This window comes from Oncorhynchus mykiss, chromosome 25 (assembly GCF_013265735.2).
Source record: "Oncorhynchus mykiss isolate Arlee chromosome 25, USDA_OmykA_1.1, whole genome shotgun sequence".
In the NCBI taxonomy this organism is placed as follows: Eukaryota; Metazoa; Chordata; class Actinopteri; order Salmoniformes; family Salmonidae; genus Oncorhynchus; species Oncorhynchus mykiss.
Genome location: NC_048589.1, coordinates 7521185 through 7542221, shown reverse-complemented (window position 1 = coordinate 7542221; position 21037 = coordinate 7521185). Strand labels below are relative to the sequence as shown.

The following is a 21037-nucleotide window of genomic DNA, read 5'->3' as shown; positions in this document are numbered from 1 at the left end:
TTCATTTTTATAAAATCAAAGGGTGTGAATACTTTCTGAAGGCACTGTACGCCATATAAATAAAATGACCAGATTCTATTTATATGGGCTTACTTGGCTATAGCAGGCAGGGCTCTCTCTGTGGCTAAATTATAATGAGGTGGGTTGGTTGATAGTTGCTCCAGGTTGTTAACCAGATGCCCTCTCGCTCTCTCAAACACCAAATACACTAATCACAGCCCACTCTCTTCTTCTCTCCAATCCTCCCTCTTTCCCGCTGGTGAAGACTAGAATGCAGCTGCCCAAAAAGTAAAAAAACTAAACATAGCAGCAAGGCATGGAACGAGTTGAGGAACCGCCAAGAATGGAAAATTACACATTTTACCCACGTCTCTCCCTATCCATCACCATCCATCCTCACCTCACACATTTTGAAGCGCGAGTACAATCTCGAGGCACCTCTGGCAAAGTCAGTCAACCACACATTTGCTGTCAATGTCTTCTCAGAGTTCCTAAGAAAGCACAGCAGCAGCTAGCTAGCGCTGTAAGAGACCGAACTCCAACACGAGCCCCCAGATGAACTCCTGGCGAGGTTGGACCGACCTGCCCTCTGCCAACAGCAGGCACGGAGAACTAAAAACAGAGGACCATCTCGCCCGAAAAGGCAGCAGAAAGTAAGAGACCAAATATCGTTTTGGAACATTTGCCTAGCTCAAATACCATGGTGCGGGAGTTGAAAGAGACCAATTACAATACTCAAAATGGTATCGTGCTCCGTGTAGAGCTGAGTGATATGGACAAAAATCCATATCGCGATAAATTGCCTGAATTGATGCGATAACAAATAGAACGATAACTTTATAACGTTGTGCACCAGTTTTTAAAATTATTATCCTTTAAACTACTAATGGTTGAAGTCATCTATTGTCCTATTAACAACCACCCATATCAGCAAACGTATATCATTTCAATCTTCACATTTCTCTAGTACAGGCTACTTATCGTAATGAACGTTATCAGCGAAAATGCCTTTGATAAGTGATCAGTATGGTTGGTGTCGATCATTTTCGGTTTATCGTCCCAGCTCTAGGTCAGAGTATAAACTGTATAATTCTAGTGAGAGAGGCCCCAAATAATACAAATCTCTTTTCTAATTTTCCTTTCTGGTGGAGTAGCTTCAGCATGGAGCCGGTGTGTGTGTGTGTGTGTCTCTGAGGCACACAGTCATGGAGCAGTGACTGTTTGATGAGGAACATTATCATAGTGACATCATGGGCTGGATAGAAGTAGTCTATCATCTTCAGAACTAAATAATTGCATTGTCTCATAAAATAGAAAAATAAATAATATTGTTCGTTCTAGGTATTATAAAGCTGTGATTGATAATAGCCTATTCAAATAATATTTTGAATGGAACTTGGCATTTGATCGGGAGAAAGCCATGCATAAAACGATGACGCATAGCCTTCATATAGCCTCTCGAATGGAGAGAGAAGGTAATATAGGCTAAGTTATGACATTTTTACAGCCAAACACAAGGTAGTTAAGGAGTGTCCATTATAATAGGTTTAGACTATTGCCTAAAGCCCATGCATCCGACAGATAGAAACAATATCTGACTGGACATTGGTGGAATTCTCCATTCTTTCTGGCCTACATTCCTCTATTGTGTTCTGTATCACATATTTATTGAAATAGACTAAAGCAAATAGGACTAGGCATATTACTTAGAGTGTCACTTGTGTGCTGGGAGACGCCGTTCTTTATTGTGGGGCGCCAGCCAAGTTCAAATAGGCTGAACCGTCACCTGTCACATCACGATGTCATCCCCATCGATAGACGATGTCTGTCAATCATAGTCGATAGACGATGCTATCGTAATGTCGCCCAACCTTACACACAATGTTAAGGACATTAATAACAAGTTTCTATCCATACATCCCTTTTAAGGATAAACGGTTCAGATTTCTCTTTTCAATAACTTCCAAAAATACTACTGGAACAAGCTGAAAAGGAGGGTGGACTCCTCGTGTGAAAAACAGCTGAAAGGGACACGTCGGGAGCTGCAGATAATGGGTGAGAAATATTTTGGTTTTTATTGCCCTTTTAAAATGCACCAACACAGAAAAATCAAAAAAATAAACGGGTCATCATGTAAGCAGGAAACGTATTATATTCTGGTGTCGCAGCAAGATCAACAAAATGTGTCTGTTTCAATGATAAAGAAATGGAGGATTGCTAAACAGGCCAAATTAAAGTTTACCCCCTTCTGAACATTCCTTACTTTCTAAATGCCTTCGCATGGTTTACAGGTCGGTTCATTTAGGCTATGATGGAGGATATAGCAGGCTTTGGAGGTCCATAAATATGAACTACCGGGGCAACGAAATGTGTTGTAAATCTGATGCGTGAGCCTCAATTTTTGGATAATCCATAACAATTTCAGATATAGGTGCCAAAAAAGATGCCTGAGAAACTGAGGCAATATGTTTTAATCACCTCTGTAGCCTCCTTGTACTGACCAAAAAGTAGGCCTTAAAAGAACTTACACTAAAAACAGTAACAAACAAGTGAGGTGGAGGTAGAGACCAAAAGAAAGACCAAGCAGCAGTAGGCTTACAGCTAGTGGATCATATGGGTAAATAATCCAGAAAGGTATGTTTTACAACCTCTGTTCTGACCAATTCCCCACATTCAAGCACATCACACCTGTTATGCTAGCCGTTAACGCTCTGTCTGTCAAAAGCTTGTATCGATTCACAATACAAACTTGGAAGCCATGGAGAGATTTTCCCAAGGGCACCTTCTTACGGGAAACGGAAAGGCTACAAAGTGCAGGGTGTGAAAATGAAGTATTTATTGGCTCAAGTGGTTTCTTACCTTCCCCCTCAGAGAGGTAGGTAGGTTTAGGCCAATTTAGCAAAGCCAGCTAATGCTAACAGTTTAGTCAGACAGACAGCCTGTCATCTACAAAGGCAATAAATGATTTACTATTACAATTGGGCACACTCAAATAGAGCCTTTTATTTGAGCCATGAGGTTGCTCATAATTATAAGGAAGGACAACAGTTATCTGCCAAAGCTTAGTATTAACATACTGGGTTGCTAGCTTGTCACACAAGAGTAAGAAAGAGGCACATGTATACTAGGGCTGGGAATTGCTAGGGACCTCACGATACAATATCGCTATTCTTTAGGTGCTGATACGATATACATTATGATTCTCACGATTCTATATGTATTGTGATTTGATACTGTGATTTTATTGCGATCCAATGTTCCAAATATAGTGCTCACAGTAGGACAAGAGAGCCATGAGAAAACGAGTTTGGATCAGTCATGGAAATAAAAGCGCAGAAAACAAATCGTCTCCCTATTTAGAAAAGGAGAAGCAGCTATGAACAGAAAATACTAGAGTTTTGGTGCAGGTACAGCTAATTAGCTCAAAAACAATTTTGTGATGGTAAAAACAATATGATATATAGTCAAAAATAATATCCAGAAATGTAACTATCGACACCCCCCCCCCCCCCCCCCCGAACTAATGTGTACGAGGATCTTGACATGTAGTAGTTCTGATCCAGTTGAATTCCAGGAACAGGCACTTTAAAATATATATATATATATTTTTTTTAATTAAACCTTTATTTAACTAGGCAAGTCAGTTAAGAACAAAGTCTTATTTACAATGACGGCCGGGGGGCAGAACAACATATTTTTACCTTGTCAGCTCTGGGATTCAATCTAGCAACCTTTCGGTTACTGGCCCAACGCTCTAACCACCAGGCTACCTGCCGCCCCACTTACATTGAGAAAAGAGTTCATTGATCAACTGGTCAGATCAACTTGTTGATTCATCATGATCCTTGTGGTCCCAGAGCTCTGACTATATTGACAGTAACTGACGTCACAAAGCCACGTGCTCCATCAAAGCAGGCCACCAAGAAAACGCTGCTCGTCGCTCCTCAAAGTCATTTCCCTCCCTATCCACAATCACCTGCTGCTTGGGTGAGCATCAATCCCCCATCAGTGGGTTGAATGAGATTTGCCAGATCCAATCGGAACGTCCAATAATGAGCAGCCCATGCATGTTTTAACACAAACGAGGCCAAAGTCACCGCAAAAAGGACATGCCAACACAAAGCCACTTACGACTCAATCATGTTGTCCCCTTAGCCGTATTGTACCTTTTATCTTGCCACACACACACACACACACACACACCTCGCCGCTTGTGGCACTCAAACCAAAATGTTTCAGTTCCAAAGGGTTGGATGGCTAAATTAACTTACACCAAATGAAACTCAAGTCCCCCCTGGGCCTTACGTCACAGCCCTGTTAAATTTTAAAAATGCTACAGCATGACAGTGACAGGCGACCTAGATTAAGCCATAACGCAAAGCTACACCACGAGAGGCAATCTATTGTGTCCCTCATAGGAATATTGGGTCGTTCCATTTGATTTCAATGACTTGACCACAACCGTTTTGATTTGAACAACAAACAACAACTTTCTATACATATTTGTCCATGGTAGAAGTGGTCAGAAAGTAACTTTTTCTGAATGCCAAAATATTTAGGAGATAGAAGTGCTCAAAGTTGACCCATTTTCATACCCCACCCTACCATGAGGCATCCATGTCTTCATCACTGGAAAAGATACACTTCTGAGTTTGATGTCATTTAAAAAGCTTACAAACAGGGTTGTCAACCTATTTTATACATTTATTTTTTTAAAAGCTTTATGAAATAGTCATTTTTAAACATTAAATGTCAATTATCCCCGCATATGTTGCAGCTTAGATCCTATATTAAATCATCTGAGGTGTGTGTTGTACCCGCCACCAGTTGAGACACAGCATGCTCTTAAATACAGGGTGGGTGTCATATTTTGGCTGATAAATGTACTAAAAATGGGAATACAATTTAAAAATGTCAACTTTCAAAAAGGTAGCACAAAGAAGGTTGGAGATCCACACATCGGAGAATGTTGACTTGGATGGGAAGATCAGATCTATACTGTCAACCTTCCATAGGAAACCTACTGAAATATAGAAAATAGAAATTCCCCTTTTAAGTTGACATTTGACAGTGGGTGGACCGGCGGCCATCTTTGTGGTAGTAAGTAATTAGAAGTAAACATTACTATTCAATTTCCATGTACCAGTTATGTACCAGTTAAATTGCTGTGGTTCTAAGGGATATGTCCATTCTATCAATTATACACTATACAGTTGAAGTCGGAAGTTTTACATACACCTTAGCCAAATATATTTAAACTTAGTTTTTCACATTTCCTGACATTTAATCCTAGTAAAACTTCCCTGTTTTAGGTCAGTTAGGATCACCACTTTATTTTAAGAATGTGAAATGTCAGAATAATAGTAGAGAGAATTATTTATTTCCGTTTTTATTTCTTTCATCACATTCCCAGTGGGCCAGAAGTTTGCATACACTCAATTAGTATTTGGTAGCATCAAACGTTTCAGGGAGCCTTCCACAAGCTGCCCACAATCATTTGGGTGAATTTTGGCACATTCCTCCTGACAGAGCTGGTGTAAGTAACTGAGTCAGGTTTGTAGGCTTCCTTGCTCACACACGCTTTTTCAGTTCAGCCCACAAAAGTTTTATAGGATTGAGGTCAGGGTTTGTGATGGCCACTCCAATACCTTGACTTTGGAAGTATGCTTGGGGTCATTGTCCATTTGGAAGACCCATTTTTTTATTTTACCTTTATTTAACCAGGCAAGTCAGTTAAGAACAAATTCTTATTTTCAATGACGGCCTGGGAACAGTGGGTTAACTGCCTGTTCAGGGGCAGAACGACAGATTTGTACCTTGTCAGCTCGGGGGTTTGAACTCGCAACCTTCCGGTTACTAGTCCAACGCTCTAATCACTAGGCTACCCTGCCGCCCCATTTGCAACCAAGCTTTAACTTCCTTACTTCCTTGTCTTGAGATGTTGAGATGTTGCTTCAATATATATTGTTCTGGGATTGATTTGCACTTTACGTTACGTTACGTTTACGTTAATCTCTAGGAGACAGAATGCGTCTCCTTCCTGAGCGGTATGACGGCTGCGTTGTCCCATGGTGTTTATACTTGCATACTATTGTTGGTATAGATGAAAGTCCTACCTTCAGGCGTTTGGAAACTGCTCCCAAGGATGAACCAGACTTGGAGGTCAAAAATGTTTTTCCTAGGTCTTGGCTGATTTCTTTTGATTTTCCCATGATGTCAAGCAAAGAGGCACTGAGTTTGAAGGTAGGCCTTGAAATACAGCCACATCTCCATTAGACTCAAATTATGTCAATTAGCCTATCAGAAGCTTCTAGAACGATCATTTTCGGGAATTTCCAAACTGTTTAAAGGCACAGTCAACTTAGTCAATGTGAACTTCTGACCCGCTGGATTTGTGATACTGTGAATTATAAGTGAAATAATCTATCTGGAAACAATTGTTGGAAAAATGACTTGTGTCATGCACAAAGTAGATGTCCTAACCAACTTGCCAAAACTATAGTTTGTTCACAAGAGTGGTTGAAAAACGTGGAGTGGTTGAAAAACGAGTTTTAATGACTCCAACCTAAGTGTATGTAAACTTTTGACTTCAACTGTATATACAAAAGTATGTGGACAACCCTTCAAATGAGTGGATTCAGTTATTTCAGCCACACCCGTTGCTGACAGGTGTATAACATCGAGCACAGAGCCATGCATTCTCAAAAGAAAAACATTATGATGGTTTTCATCAAACACCACAACAACATTTTCAGTCACATCCTTGTATGAAGGACAAGTCGATTGACAGGTAAATGTCAAGCCCTGCATGTTTTTGTTCGAAAGTCTCAAAGAACGTTACCTTCCCCAATACATAGTGCCAACTGTAAAGTTTGGTGGAGGAGGAATTATGTTCTGGGGCTATTTTTCCTGGTTCGGGCTGGGCCCCTTAGTTTCAGTGAAGGGAAATCTTAAAGCTACAGCATACAGTGGGGCAAAAAAGTATTTAGTCAGCCACCAATTGTGCAAGTTCTCCCACTTAAAAAGATGAGGCCTGTAATTTTCATTATTGGTACACTTCAACTATGACAGACAAAATGAGAGAAAAAAAAATCCAGAAAATCACATTGTAGGATTTTTAATGAATTTATTTGCAAATTATGGTGGAAAATAAGTATTTGGTCACCTACAAACAAGCAAGATTTCTGGCTCTCACAGACCTGTAACAACTTATTTAAAAGGCTCCTCTGTCCCCCACTCGTTACCTGTATTAATGGCACCTGTTTGAACTTGTTATCAGTATAAAAGACACCTGTCCACAACCTCAAACAGTCACACTCAAAACTCCACTATGGCCAAGACCAAAGAGCTGTCAAAGGACACCAGAAACAAAATTGTAGACCTGCACCAGGCTGGGAAGACTGAATCTGCAATAGGTAAGCAGCTTGATTTGAAGAAATCAACTGTGGGAGCAATTATTAGGAAATGGAAGACATACAAGAGCACTGATAATCTCCCTCGATCTGGGGCTCCACGCAAGATCTCACCACGTGGGATCAAAATGATTACAAGAACGGTGAGCAAAAATCCCAGAACCACACGGGGGGACCTAGTGAATGACCTGCAGAGAGCTGGGACCAAAGTAACAAAGCCTACCATCAGTAACACACTACGCCGCCAGGGACTCAAATCCTGCAGTGCCAGACGTGAAAGTCCGTGGGAGTTGAAAGTCCGTGTTGCCCAGCAACAGCCCCGAAACATCACCGCTCTAGAGGAGATCTGCATGGAGGAATGGGCCAAAATACCAGCAACAGTGTGTGAAAACCTTGAAGAATTACAGAAAACGTTTGACCTCTGTCATTGCCAACAAAGGGTATATAACAAAGTATTGAGAAACTTTTATTGACCAAATACTTATTTTCCACCATAATTTGCAAATAAATTCATTAAAAATCCTACAAATGTGATTTTTCTGGAAAAAAAATTCTCATTTTGTCTGTCATAGTTGAAGTGTACCTATGATGAAAATTACAGGCCTCTCATCTTTTTAAGTGGGGGAACATGCACAATTGGTGGCTGACTAAATACTTTTTTGCCCCACAGTATGTGCTTCCAACTTTCTGGCAACAGTTTGGGGAAGGTCCTTTCCTGTTTCAGCATGACAATGCGCCCATGCACAAAGAGAGGTCTATACCGAAATGGTGTCGTGATCATTGTGGAAGAACTTGACTGCCCTGCACAGAACCCTGACCTCAACCCCATTGAACACCTTTAGGATGAATTGGAACGCTGACTGCGAGCTAAACCTAAATCGCCCAACATCACTGCACATCCAACATCTAGTGGATACCCTTCACAGAAGAGTGGGGGCTATTATAGTAGCAAAGGGGGGACCAACTCCATATTAGTGCCCATGATTTTGGAATAAGATGATCGACGAGCAGGTGTCCACATACTTTGGGTAATGTATTGTATTTCTATGACTCCTGTTTGTAAGCTTTTAAATTATATCAAACTCAACCGTTTATATTTTCCAGCGATTAAGACATGGATGTCTGATGATTGGGTGGGGAATGCAAAAATGGGACAACTTTGAGCACCTCTATCTCTTAAATGGTTTTGCATTCAAGTCCACAAAGTTACTTTTTGACCAATTCTACCATGGGCAAATATGTATGGTTAAGTTTTGTTGAAATCTAAAAGGGGTTCGATCCAAAAGTGATTGAAATGAAATGGAACGGCCCTAATCTCATTTCATAATGAATAAAGGGGTCTGGGAGGAAAGGAGATAAATACCTGTCTTGTCTTTTGCATGACTCTATGGACACAGGCTTGGGTTTCAGTGTCCAGAGGCTAGTTCACTGTGTTGTAGTGGAAATGGAAAGTAACATTAAAATGATATCTGGTTTGTTTGGTAACAACGACGTATAGTAACTTAAAAAAAAACTATTCTGAATAAGTCTTGCCAGTGCCAAAATCACCCTGGCCTATACAGGAATATACTGTAGATTAGTACAGGGTAAATATAACGCAGTTCTGCCCAGGGTGACATCTTTGGAGTGACAACGGATCTGCCCCAGTAGGTCAAAGGGCGTTCTTTAATGAGTGAGTGAACAGCGGTGTGAACTGGGAACGCTTTACTGACACTCTCAATCTCTAGGATCTGAAGACCGATCAGCGGCGCTGCAAGAACGTACAGACAAGTGGTTTGAACTCCAGCTGAAATCACAGAGACAAGCCCTGTCACCCACCCGCCACTGATAAAAGTGCGGCTGGCAGGAAAAGGGTTAAGGGCCACTAACACTTCCCAGGGTCCTGAACATAGAGGCACCATTGGGGGAAAAACACCAATAAACAGACCCAAAAGGCAAAGCCCAACAGGCGAAGCCAGTGTTAGCAGACTCCAGAGGCATTTATAACCCTCCTTAACACACACACACACACACACACACACGGAATGTCAAAAGCATAAATCCATTCCCCTTGCCGCCGCTAAGTCAGCAGTGTCCAGCTGGCCTGTGTAGCGTCAACACGAGCCCGTCCCGGATACTCAGGCCATTATTACATTATCACAATACATGTGGGCTGTGTGCTTCATTAAACTCAATATGACTAATCTGTACTATTTCAGGGAGAACCATAAAAAAAAAACATCCTCTGTATCGTTGACTATGCCGTCCCAGGGAGGAGTACCATTCTAAGAGTAAAAGCACTTCACTAAAATACAATTTTAGACTTATACAATTAAGGGCAGTTCAATAATACCCCAACTCCAGAGCACTTTCTCCTTAATGTGCCAAGTGGTCTGAAAAGCCCAAAAGGCAGAAAACCACCATTTTCAATTTAATCCCCACACTAGTCATTGAGCCACTCCATAATCCTCAGGCCCGCCGAGTAAGTCTGATAATTACACTTATTGGACACCCATAATGATTAGCCTTTGGTTTCAGTCAAAGGCAGCAGATGCCATTTCATTGCATGCTTCCATCACGTGGAAAACAAATCATGTGTAAGCCCAGCTCGTAAAAAGAGAGGGAAATTATTACTTTGCATGGGCGACACACTTGGCCACTGAACAAACTCTGCCCCGTCGCTTGCTTTCACTCTATAGCATAAAAAGTCAATTCTACATAGTAAACTCTAAGGATTCAAATTCTCAGCAATAGTCTTTACACTACGTTATGTTCACTAAGAAAAAGTCAACTGAAAGAGTGACACAATGCCAAAGGAAAAACACCAGAGACCTACCAAGTGACCAGTCAAAAGGTGAAAGTAAAGTTTGCTACAGTAGACTGGCACAAAGAGTCCAAATGGGAGGTGGAACAGGACAGCACTAGTTTTACTACTCTACTTGGCCAACATGTTCACTTGGCCAATGTTCACACAGGCAGGCTATGAAGGGATTGCAATTCAAGTGTAGAGATTGCTTTGTTTTGGCATTGTAACCTCAACGGTTTAGCATGAAGACACAAAATGTCCTTTTCCTTGGCTGTAAGGTCTACCAGGTAGGAAGTGGTTTGTATCTACAACAGTAATGCCTGTGTACTTCTGAATTACTACTTACGCCAAAAGGGATAGGTCATTGCCCCATATGCACATACAGTGAACCTCCAATGCATGCAGCTGTGCCTATCTCCCAGTCCAAGTTGATTGTACTTGTGTTCCCACCATCAGAAGGGGTGAAAGCAGTAGCAGAGTTGGTAACTGGCTCTGGGACTTACTGGAAAGCGATCAGTGAATTGCCTTCATGTCTGAAACAGGTCAAGGCAGGTCCCCTCTATTTTTCTCCCTCACTCTCTTTTTACAGGCCCCACCTTCCAGATTACCATTCCACTGCTGCTACTTGTACTGCAGCTGGGGGAGCATTGCTGTTCAGACTCAGCGTTGCACCTCATTCCTTTGACACTCGTTATATGTAGCCTACAGTGCATTCGGAAAGTATTCAGACCCCTTCCCCTTTCCCACATTTTGTAACGTCACAGCCCTATTCTAAAATTGATTAAATATTTATTATTTTCCTGAATCTACAAACTATGCCCCATTGTGACAAAACGAAAAACAGGTTGACATTTTTGAAAATGTATAAAAAAATTAACAGAAGTACCTTATTTACATAAGTATTCCTTTGCTATGAGACTAAAAATTGGTCTCCGGTGCATCCTGTTTCCATTGATCATCCTTGAAATGCGTCTACAACCTTCATGGTAGAGCGGCCAGACAGAAGCCACACCTCAGTAAAAAGGCACATGACAGCCCACTTGGAGTTTGCCAAAAAGGCACCTAAACTCTTTGGACTGAATGCTAAGCGTCATGTCTGGAGGAAACCTGGCACTATCCCTACGGTGAAGCATGGTGGTGGTGGCAGCATCATGCTGTGGGGATATTTTCAGCAGCAGGGACTGGGAGACTTGTCAGGATCGAGGGAAAGATGAATGGAGCAAAGTATAGAGATCCTTGATAAAAACCTGCTCCAGAGCCCTCAGGACCTCAGATTGGGGAAAGGTGCACCTTCCAATACGACAACGACCCTAAGCACACAGCCAAGACAACGCTGGAGTGGCTTCGGGACAAGTCTCTGAATGTCCTTGAGTGAACATCTCTGGAGAGACCTGAAAATAGCTGTGAAGCAACACTCCCCATCCAACCTGACAGAGCTTGAGAGGATCTGCAGATAAGAATGGTAGAAACACATATACAGGTGTGACAAGCTTGTAGCATCATACCAAAGAAGACTCGAAGCTGTAATTCCTGCTAAAATGTGCTTCAAAGTACAAAAATGTCAGTATTTCGTTTTGTTGTTAACATTTCTAAAAACCTGTTTAGATTGATGAGGGGAAATAACTATTTTAATCCATTTTAGAATAAGGCTGAAACTTAAAATGTGGAAAGAATAAAGGGGTCTGAATACTTTTAACCATCTCTGCAGCATGATTGGTGGAGTGCTGTAGAGATGGTTGTCCTTTTGGAAGGTTCTCCCATCTCCACAGAGGAACTCTGGAGCTGATTCAGAGCGACCACTGGGTTCTTGGTTACCTCCCTGAACAATGCCTTTCTCCCCAGATTGCTTGGTTTGGCCAGGCAGCCAGCTCTTGGAAGAGTCTTGGTGGTTTCAAACTTCTTCCATTTAAAAATTATGGAGGCCACTGTGTTCTAGGGAACCGTCAATGCTACAGATTTATTTTGGTGGACTCCAATCCAGTTGTAGAAACATCAAGGATGATCAATTGAAACAGGATGCGCCCGAGCTCAATTACGAGTCTCATTGCAAAGGGTCTGAACACTTAGGTAAATAAGGGATCTGTTTAATACACTTGCAAGATTTTTTAAAACCTGTTTTTGCTTTGTCATTATGGGGTAGTGTGTGTAGATTGAGGAAAAAATGTATTTAATCAATTGTACAATAAGGCTTTAAAGTAACAAAAATTTGGAAAAAGTCAAGGGGTCTGAATACTTTCCAATTGTACTGTACATACAGTTGAAGTCAGACGTTTACATACACCTTAGCCAAATACATTTCAACTCAGTTTTTCACAATTCCTGACATCAAAGTAAAAATTCCCCATCAGGTCAGTTAGGATCACCACTTTATTTTAAGAATGTGAAATGTCAGAATAATAGTAGAGAGAATTATTTATTTCAGCTTTTATTTCTTTCATCACATTCCCAGTGGGTCAGAAGTTTACATACACTCAATAAGTATTTGGTAGCATTGCCATTAAATTGTTTAACTTGGGTCAAACATTTCGGGTAGCCTTCCACAAGCTTCCCACAATAAGTTGGGTGAATTTTGTCCCATTCCTCCTGACAGAGCTGGTGTAACCGAGAAAGGTTTGTAGGCCTCCTTGCTCGCACACGCTTTTTCAGTTCAGCCCACAAATTTTCTATAGGATTGAGGTCATCGCTTTGTTATGGCCACTCCAATACCTTGACTTTGTTGTCCTTAAGCCATTTTGCCACAACTTTGGAAGTATGCTTGGGGTCATTGTCAATTTGGAAGACCCATTTGCGACCAAGCTTTAGCTTCTTGAGATGTTGCTTCAATATAGCCACATAATTTTCCTACCTTATGATGCCATCTATTTCCTGAAGTGCACCAGTCCCTCCTGCAACAAAGCACCCCCACAACATGATGCTGCCACCCCCGTACTTCACAATTGGGATGGTGTTCTTCGGCTTGCAAGCCTCCCCCTTTTTCCTCCAAACATAACGATGATAATTATGGCCAAACAGTTATATTTTTGTTTCATCAGACCAGAGGACATTTCTCCAAAAAGTATCATCTTTGTCCCCATGCGCAGTTGCAAACCATAGTCTGGCCTTTCAGGTTATGTTGATATAGGACTCGTTTTACTGTGGATATAGATACTTTTGTATCGGTTTCCTCCAGCATCTTCACAAGGTCCTTTGCTGTTGTTTTGGGATTGATTTGCACTTTTCGCACCAAAGTACATTCATCTCTAGGAGACAGAACACATCTCCTTCCTGAGTGGTATGCCAGCTGTGTGGTCCCATGGTGTTTATACTTGCGTACTATTGTTTGTACAGATGAACGTGGTACCTTCAGGCGTTTCGAAATTGCTCCCAAGGATGAACCAGAATTTTTTTTCAGATTTCTTTTGATTTTTCCATGATGTCAAGCAAAGAGGCACTGAGTTTGAAGGTAGGCCTTGAAATACAACCCCAGGTACACCTCCAATTGACTGAATTTATGTCAATTAGCCTATCAGAAGATTCTAAAGCCATCATTTTCTGGAATTTTCCAAGCTGTTTAAAGGCACAGTCAACTCAGTGTATGTAAACTTCTGACCCACTGGATTGTGATACAGTGAATTAAGTGAAATAATCTGTCTGTAAACAATTGTTAGAAAAATGACTTGTGTCATGCACAAAGTATACAGTGGGGCAAAAAAGTATTTAGTCAGCCACCAATTGTGCATGTTCCCCCACTTAAAAAGATGAGAGGCCTGTAATTTTCATCATAGGTACACTTCAACTATGACAGACAAAATTAGAATTTTTTTTCCAGAAAAATCACATTGTAGGATTTTTAATGAATTTATTTGCAAATTATGGTGGAAAATAAGTATTTGGTCAATAAAAGTTTCTCAATACTTTGTTATATACCCTTTGTTGGCAATGACAGAGGTCAAACGTTTTCTGTAATTCTTCAAGGTTTTCACACACTGTTGCTGGTATTTTGGCCCATTCCTCCATGCAAATCCGTCTCTAGAGCAGTGATGTTTTGGGGCTGTTGCTGGGCAACACGGACTTTCAACTCCCTCCAAAGATTTTCTATGGGGTTGAGATCTGGAGACTGGCTAGGCCACTCCAGGACCTTGAAATGCTTCTTACAAAGCCACTCCTTCGTTGCCCGGGCGGTGTGTTTGGGATCATTGTCATGCTGAAAGACCCAGCCACGTTTCATCTTCAATGCCCTTGCTGATGGAAGGAGGTTTTCACTCAAAATCTCACGATACATGGCCCCATTCATTCTTTCCTTTACACGGATCAGTCGTCCTGGTCCGTTTGCAGAAAAACAGCCCCAAAGCATGATGTTTCCACCCCCATGCTTCACAGTAGGTATGGTGTTCTTTGGATGCAACTCAGCATTCTTTGTCCTCCAAACACAACGAGTTGAGTTTTACCAAATAGTTCTATTTTGGTTTCATCTGACCATATGACATTCTCCCAATCTTCTTCTGGATCATCCAAATGCTCTCTAGCAAACATCAGAACCATAAACTATAAATGAACATGCACCTGTGGAACGGTCCTTAAAACACTAACAGCTTACAGACGGTAGGCTTTTAAGGTCACAGTTATGAAAACTTAGGACACTAAAGAGGCCTTTCTACTGACTCTGAAAAACACCAAAAGAAAGATGCCCAGGGTCCCTGTTCATCTGTGTGAACGTGCCTTATCCATGCTGAAAGGAGGCATGAGGACTGCAGCTGTGGCCAGGGCAATAAATTGCAATGTCCATACTGTGAGAGAGCGCTACAGGGAGACAGGACGGACAGCTGATCGTCCTCGCAGTGGCAGACCACGTGTAAAAACACCTGCACAGGATCGGTACATCACACCTGCGGGACAGGTACAGGATGGCAACAACAATTGCCCGAGTTACACCAGGAACGCACAATCCCTCCATCAGTGCTCAGACTGTCTGCAATAGGCTGGACTGAGGACTTGTAGGCCTGTTGTAAGGTAGGTCCTCACCAGACATCACCAGCAAACAACGTTGCCTATGGGCACAAACCCGCCGTCGCTGGACCAGACAGGACTGGCAAAAAGTGCTCTTCACTGACGAGTCGTGGTTTTGTCTCACCAGGTGTGATGGTCGGATTCGCCTTTATCGTCGAAGGAATGAGCGTTACACCGAGGCCTGTACTCTGGAGTGGGATCGATTTGGAGGTGGAGGGTCCATCATGGTCTGGGGCGGTGTGTCACAGCATCATCGGACTGAGCTTGGTGTCATTGCATGCAATCTCAATGCTGTGCGTTACAGGAAAGACATCCTCCTCCCTCATGTGGTACCCTTCCTGCAGGCTCAACCTGGCATGACCCTCCAGCATGACAATGCCACCAGCCATACTGCTCATTCTGTGCGTGATTTCCTGCAAGACAGGAATGTCAGTATTCTGTCATGGCCAGCGAAGAGCCCGGATCTCATTCCTATTGAGCACGTCTGGGACCTGTTGGATCGGAGGGTGAGTGCTAGGGCCATTCCCCCGCAGAAATGTCCTGGAACTTGCAGGTGCCTTTGTGGAAGAGTGGGGTAACATCTCACAGCAAAAACTGGCAAATTGGGTGCAGTCTATGAGGAGGAGATGCACTGCAGTTCTTAATGCAGCTGTGGGCCACACCAGATACTGACTGTTACTTTTGATTTTGACCCCCCCTTTGTTCAGGGAAAATGTTCTATTTCTGTTAGTCACATGTCTGTGGAACTTGTTCAGTTTATGTCTCAGTTGTCGAATCTTATGTTCATACAAATATTTACAAATGTTACGTTTGTTAAAAATAAACAGTTGACAGTGAAAGGACATTTCTTTTTTTTGCCGAGTTTAGGTCGGTGAACAAAAGGACTTGAGTTTATGTATGTTATCACAATCACACCATGAGTAGTTAATCCTGAAACATACACCACCACCATTCTACTTCCCGGAGAGTTGTTTATTCCTGTCTGCGCGATGTATTGACAGGGACAGTAAATCCCGAGAGAGCCATGATTCCGTGAAACAGAGTATGTTACAGTTCCTGAAGTCTCTCGAAGGAGATCCTCGCCCTGAGCTTGGCTACTTTATTGTCTAGAGACTGAACATTAGTGAGTAAAATACTCTGAAGTAGTGGATGGTGTGCATGCCTCGTGATTCGGACAAGAAGTTCACTCCGAATACCTCTTCTCCGCCGATGGCATCTTGGAGCAGTCTCTGGGATAAGTTCAATTGCCTTGGGGGTACGAACAAAGGATCCAATTCGGGAAAGTCGTAACCCTGGTCATAATGCTGGTGAGTTACCACTGCTCTAATATCCAAAAGTTCTTCCCGGCTGTATGTAATAACACAAAAAAACATTCTTGGCTAATAATGTAAGAAATAACACACACAAAAAAAATACTGCAAAGTTGCTTACGAGCTAGAAGCAGAGCTGCTATGTCTGTCGGCGCCACCTTACTCTCTTAGTGCATCTTACTCTATTGGTAAAGTTAAATCGTAACTGTAGCCAGTTTGTGGAATCTTTGGAAAGCTCCCTTCCCATGTGAAGTAGATCTATGCAAATAATAATGGACGACGCCTGCCATCAATCAAGGCAATTCGAAGTTGTCTATCATGTTTAAGGCTGAGCATTCCCTGCTGTATTCACAATTTGAGCAATGACCTAAATACACTTGACGATTTATCCATAGAGGTCAGGTTTTTGAAGATCATTCCAATTATGGCTGTCAACATAGTCTACTTGGGAACTAGCCCTTGATCATGACTCAGTTCCATTACATTACACATAAGTCAATGGACAAAGGCTCTTCTGTAGGGGGGTGACAAGTGTTGTCACTGAAAAATACTGTTGGCTGCGGTGTTAAAACAGTTTACAGTAAGTGTGTATTTTGCGTTTGTGAAATTTTGATGTGATATGAAAGTAGAGGGATTTCTGTTTCTAGAACCATGCCACAATTGAGAATTGATTCACGTTTAGATGGAGTATTTTGCTGTTATGGCTTCCAGAGCCAATTCACCCCTTATAGCAGAACATGTAAGCTCCTTGGACTGAGAAGTAACGTTAGGCTCCTTTAGTCCAATACTGGGCTACTTGGGAACCAGCTAAAATATTATCAGTCAAGTGTCAATATAGATAACAGGCTTTTACTGCCATCTTGTTCAGACCAGTTGACCTATAATTTTTAATTTTACTGTCTACTTTAGGCGATAGTGGGAACTAAATCTTCAAAGTGACAGTGGACTGTAGCTGCCTTAAGTTGACAGTTGGATTTTTTTGAATTGTGGAAAGGTGACTGGCTACTAGTGTTGCAAATTAATTTCAAGAAATCGCCTGAGCCTGATGATACATTGTTCCGAGGAAAATATTTATGTTCCTATTCAGAAACCCCAACATTCCACACAGAGTGGCACATCCCCACTGAACGTAAGTGTGCTAGCCACTCGTAACAACAATGATGATAAAAGGCTACATTTAGTTACAGTGATCTACAAACGCTTAAAACGAGAACTTCAAACTCCTACACATTTTTAACCAGCTTGCCTGCTCTGCAGGGCACAACGTTGTAGAAAGTTCAGATAGAAATATTGAAATACATGGATCTGGAAATATGTAGCACTGTATAAACATGTTCTCGGACTTGAATAATATGGAATCACATCACTTCTATTCGTGACATTTCATTCTGCAACATTCCACACGTTTGACTACTGAACGTGGCCCAAGTGTTTAGCTGCAGTCCGGTGTTTCATGGAGGCTTCGTTTTAGCTGCGGCAGAAGATCAGGGGGAGGAGGGGTAAAAACTTGCCGCAGTTCGGAGTATGCCTGCCCATGTCGAACTCAGGAAGTTGCAGTGCCGTCGTTACATTTGTTCATTGATTTAGTAATACAAGTAGTTTTATTTATCAAAACACTAGTTCACCTACCTTGCCATGAAAACAAATCTGCGATAGTCCCCAAATTGATTCGCTTTGTGTCGAAGAGTTCCGACAAGATGACTCTGTAGGTTTGAACCAGACTGAACACAAGTTCTTTCACAGATTTTACTGGTACACCAGCGGGACAGGGTTTGTTTTCCTCCTGAACTGCCTTCGTTGTTTCTTCCCTCCACTCCCTGCGCTGTAGGATCAAACCATCACATTCCACCGTGTCCCTAACAATGAAAAATGTGGGTTTTCCTTTGCGCCGGTGGACCCACACCCCCTGCATGACTAGTAGGGTCTGACGGTGACAAGAACGCCCTTCCCTGCTGTAGAGTCCCGCCTTTCCTCAAGTCTAACTGAATAAAGAGCGAAACATGCCGAATTCAAAGGGAAAAGAACATGAGACAGGAGACTCTTTGAATATTAGTGCATAGGTTTCAACACATTGCGTTGCTTTCAAAATTATGACAGAGCAACAGACCTAAGTGGAAGGAATGTAAGGAAGGCATCAGTTTCAGAGAACTTTGCAGAAAAAACGTGTGTATGAATTTGGTCTGTCAATGAACAATATGGGATATCATATCATTTACAAATGAATGAGTCTCCTTTCATAAAAGACTCATACATTTCATGCTTTTGGGAATAGGAATAGGCTTTTTGCCATGGGTCGTGCAACTTTTTTTGGCAACCACCTACCTGGTAATTGGGGGAATCAAAACGCTGATACCTGGTTGCCCAGCTTGGCAACCACATTTCAAAATAATTGGCTGGCCCTGTATTGGTTCATATCTGTCCTGTCAATGAAAAAGCAGCAGTACAGTGCTAATCAATGTGGACCCAGGAAGAGGACCATAACTGTCATCACCACAGACTTATATAATCAACTATCAGAGAGGCCAAAGTGCATCTGTATCTCACTGTATGCATGTGACAATAGGGGCCAATCAACACAATGCGCCTACAAAGAAAGTGTTATTTGACTCCTCCCACTGCCTATAGTCTTGGCTCAATCATGGCCCACACACATTTGATTGGCTATTTATTAACCAAAAGCCCCAGATGTTGGATGATTTATCCTACTGTCATAGGCTACACCTTCTCCTATTACGTTTCAGTTGCTGTGACTGAAACTTAACCACTTAATGAAGTATTAGATAAAGTATTTTATCTGTGGAGTGTCTCGCCTCCCGTCTACATTTAGTATCTACGTATTTCAGCAGTACATACTACGTTTTTAGCCAGCAGGAATGAACACATTGATATGTAGACTAGACATGGTGTATAGAATTTGATTTGATTTGATTTTGATCATGTCTAGTCTAAAACTAGCCATGAGTTAGTTGGGTGATTCTCACAAAACTGGCACTTGGCAAAAAAGCCTTGAAAAATAAATAAACACATTTCCAACATAATTCCTCTTTGATCAATATGATTAGGATCTGTAGTTAACCATTTTGTAATTATTGTTATGTTTATTGATTAGATATTGTGCATTTAACCACAATTTCCACAACTACCAATGCAAAAATTCTCATTACCGCAATAGTTTTCCAAAAAAAGTCATAAACATGCTCCTTATTGTGGCTTTAAGTAAATTAAATGGGGTTTAAATATCTATATTTATTGACAACTCCTACTCAGTCAAATAACTAATGTTTTACAAAAAATCTGTACAATAGCTGTAAGCAGTGGTCCCAGTAAATAATTAATGTTTCCAGCACAGCACACCCACTGACTAATATTGATTGTACAGAACACATTCCTAATATTGAGTTGCACCCCCTTTTGCCCTCAGAACAGCCTCAATTTGTCAAGGCACGGACTCTACAAGGTGTCGATAGCGTTCCACAAGGATGCTGGCTCATGTTGACTCCAATGCTTCCCACAGTTGTCAAGTTGGCTGGATGTCCTTTGGGTGGTGGACAATTCTTGATACAAATGGGAAGCTGTTCAGTGTGAAAAACCCAGCAGTGTTGCAGTTCTTGACACAAACCGGTGCGCCTGGCACCTTCTGCCATACACCCCACATAAATCTAGTTTCTTGCCCATTCACAATCCGTCTCAATTGTCTCAAGGGTTAAAAATCCTTCTTTAACCTGTCTCCTCCCCTTCAACTACACTGATTGAAGTGGATTCAACAGGTGACATCAATAAGGGATTATAGCTTTCACCTGGTCAGTCTATGTCGTGGAAAGAGCAGGTGTCCTTTTCTGTTTTATTCAAATATGTTAGTTTTTTCTGAAGTAACATTTTATTAAATAACCCAAAAAATGTAATAATTTCAGTAATGAGAATTTGCGGTGAGAATGTGCAAAATTCAGGCAGAAATGTAAAATGTATTTAAAATAAGACACTATGCCATACACTAGGTATCTTAGTCTTCAGACCAATAGTTGATTGTTGCAGATGCATTATGTTTTTCAAACTCAATTTGTTACTGCCAAAGTTAAAACTGGTTTCATGAGAATCACCCAGCTAGCTTTTGTTTCTTGAGTCGTTGTCATTTACGGGCTTCTAAAAGGGGTTTGTTTATGAGGTTAAAAGCAGAGGAGGAAGAGCACGGAAACAGTTTTCCCTCTAACCGTTGTTCAACTGAACATGAAAAACGAAGTCCTTCATTGCTTAGTGTAATTACAAATCTGTGGGTTGAGCATCATCATGATCGCTGAAACAGTAGGATGAACATATTTCATCTCCAAAGTACCCACGTATCCATGACCTTTTTATGAGGCTGCGGTGACTAAACTGTTCTGTAATAAAAACACACCTTGATGGAATCTCACAGAGAATCCATTGTGTATCCCTCGTTAAAACGAGCTGCATTCAACCCCATTAAATAAAATACTCTTGGCAGATTGTCTCAATGCTGTGATCATATTGTTTTACACAAGGGGAGGCGAATGCAACATTCATACTGC

At 41.6% G+C, this 21037-nt stretch overlaps 1 protein-coding gene across 3 annotated transcripts in view; it reads right to left on the bottom strand.

The window, feature by feature from the left end:
- The window catches only part of LOC110505283 (leucine zipper protein 1), an 81873-nt gene extending 63426 nt beyond the window's left edge, over window positions 1–18447 (bottom strand). The window contains exon 1 of one of the 3 annotated variants that reach the window (XM_036963056.1): window positions 18123–18447. The gene's annotated coding sequence lies outside the window, so the exon portion shown is untranslated. The remainder of the gene's footprint in view (window positions 1–18122) is intronic. The other 2 variants (XM_021584419.2, XM_021584418.2) reach the window with 2 other exon arrangements.
- Between the last annotated feature and the right edge of the window lie 2590 nt (window positions 18448–21037).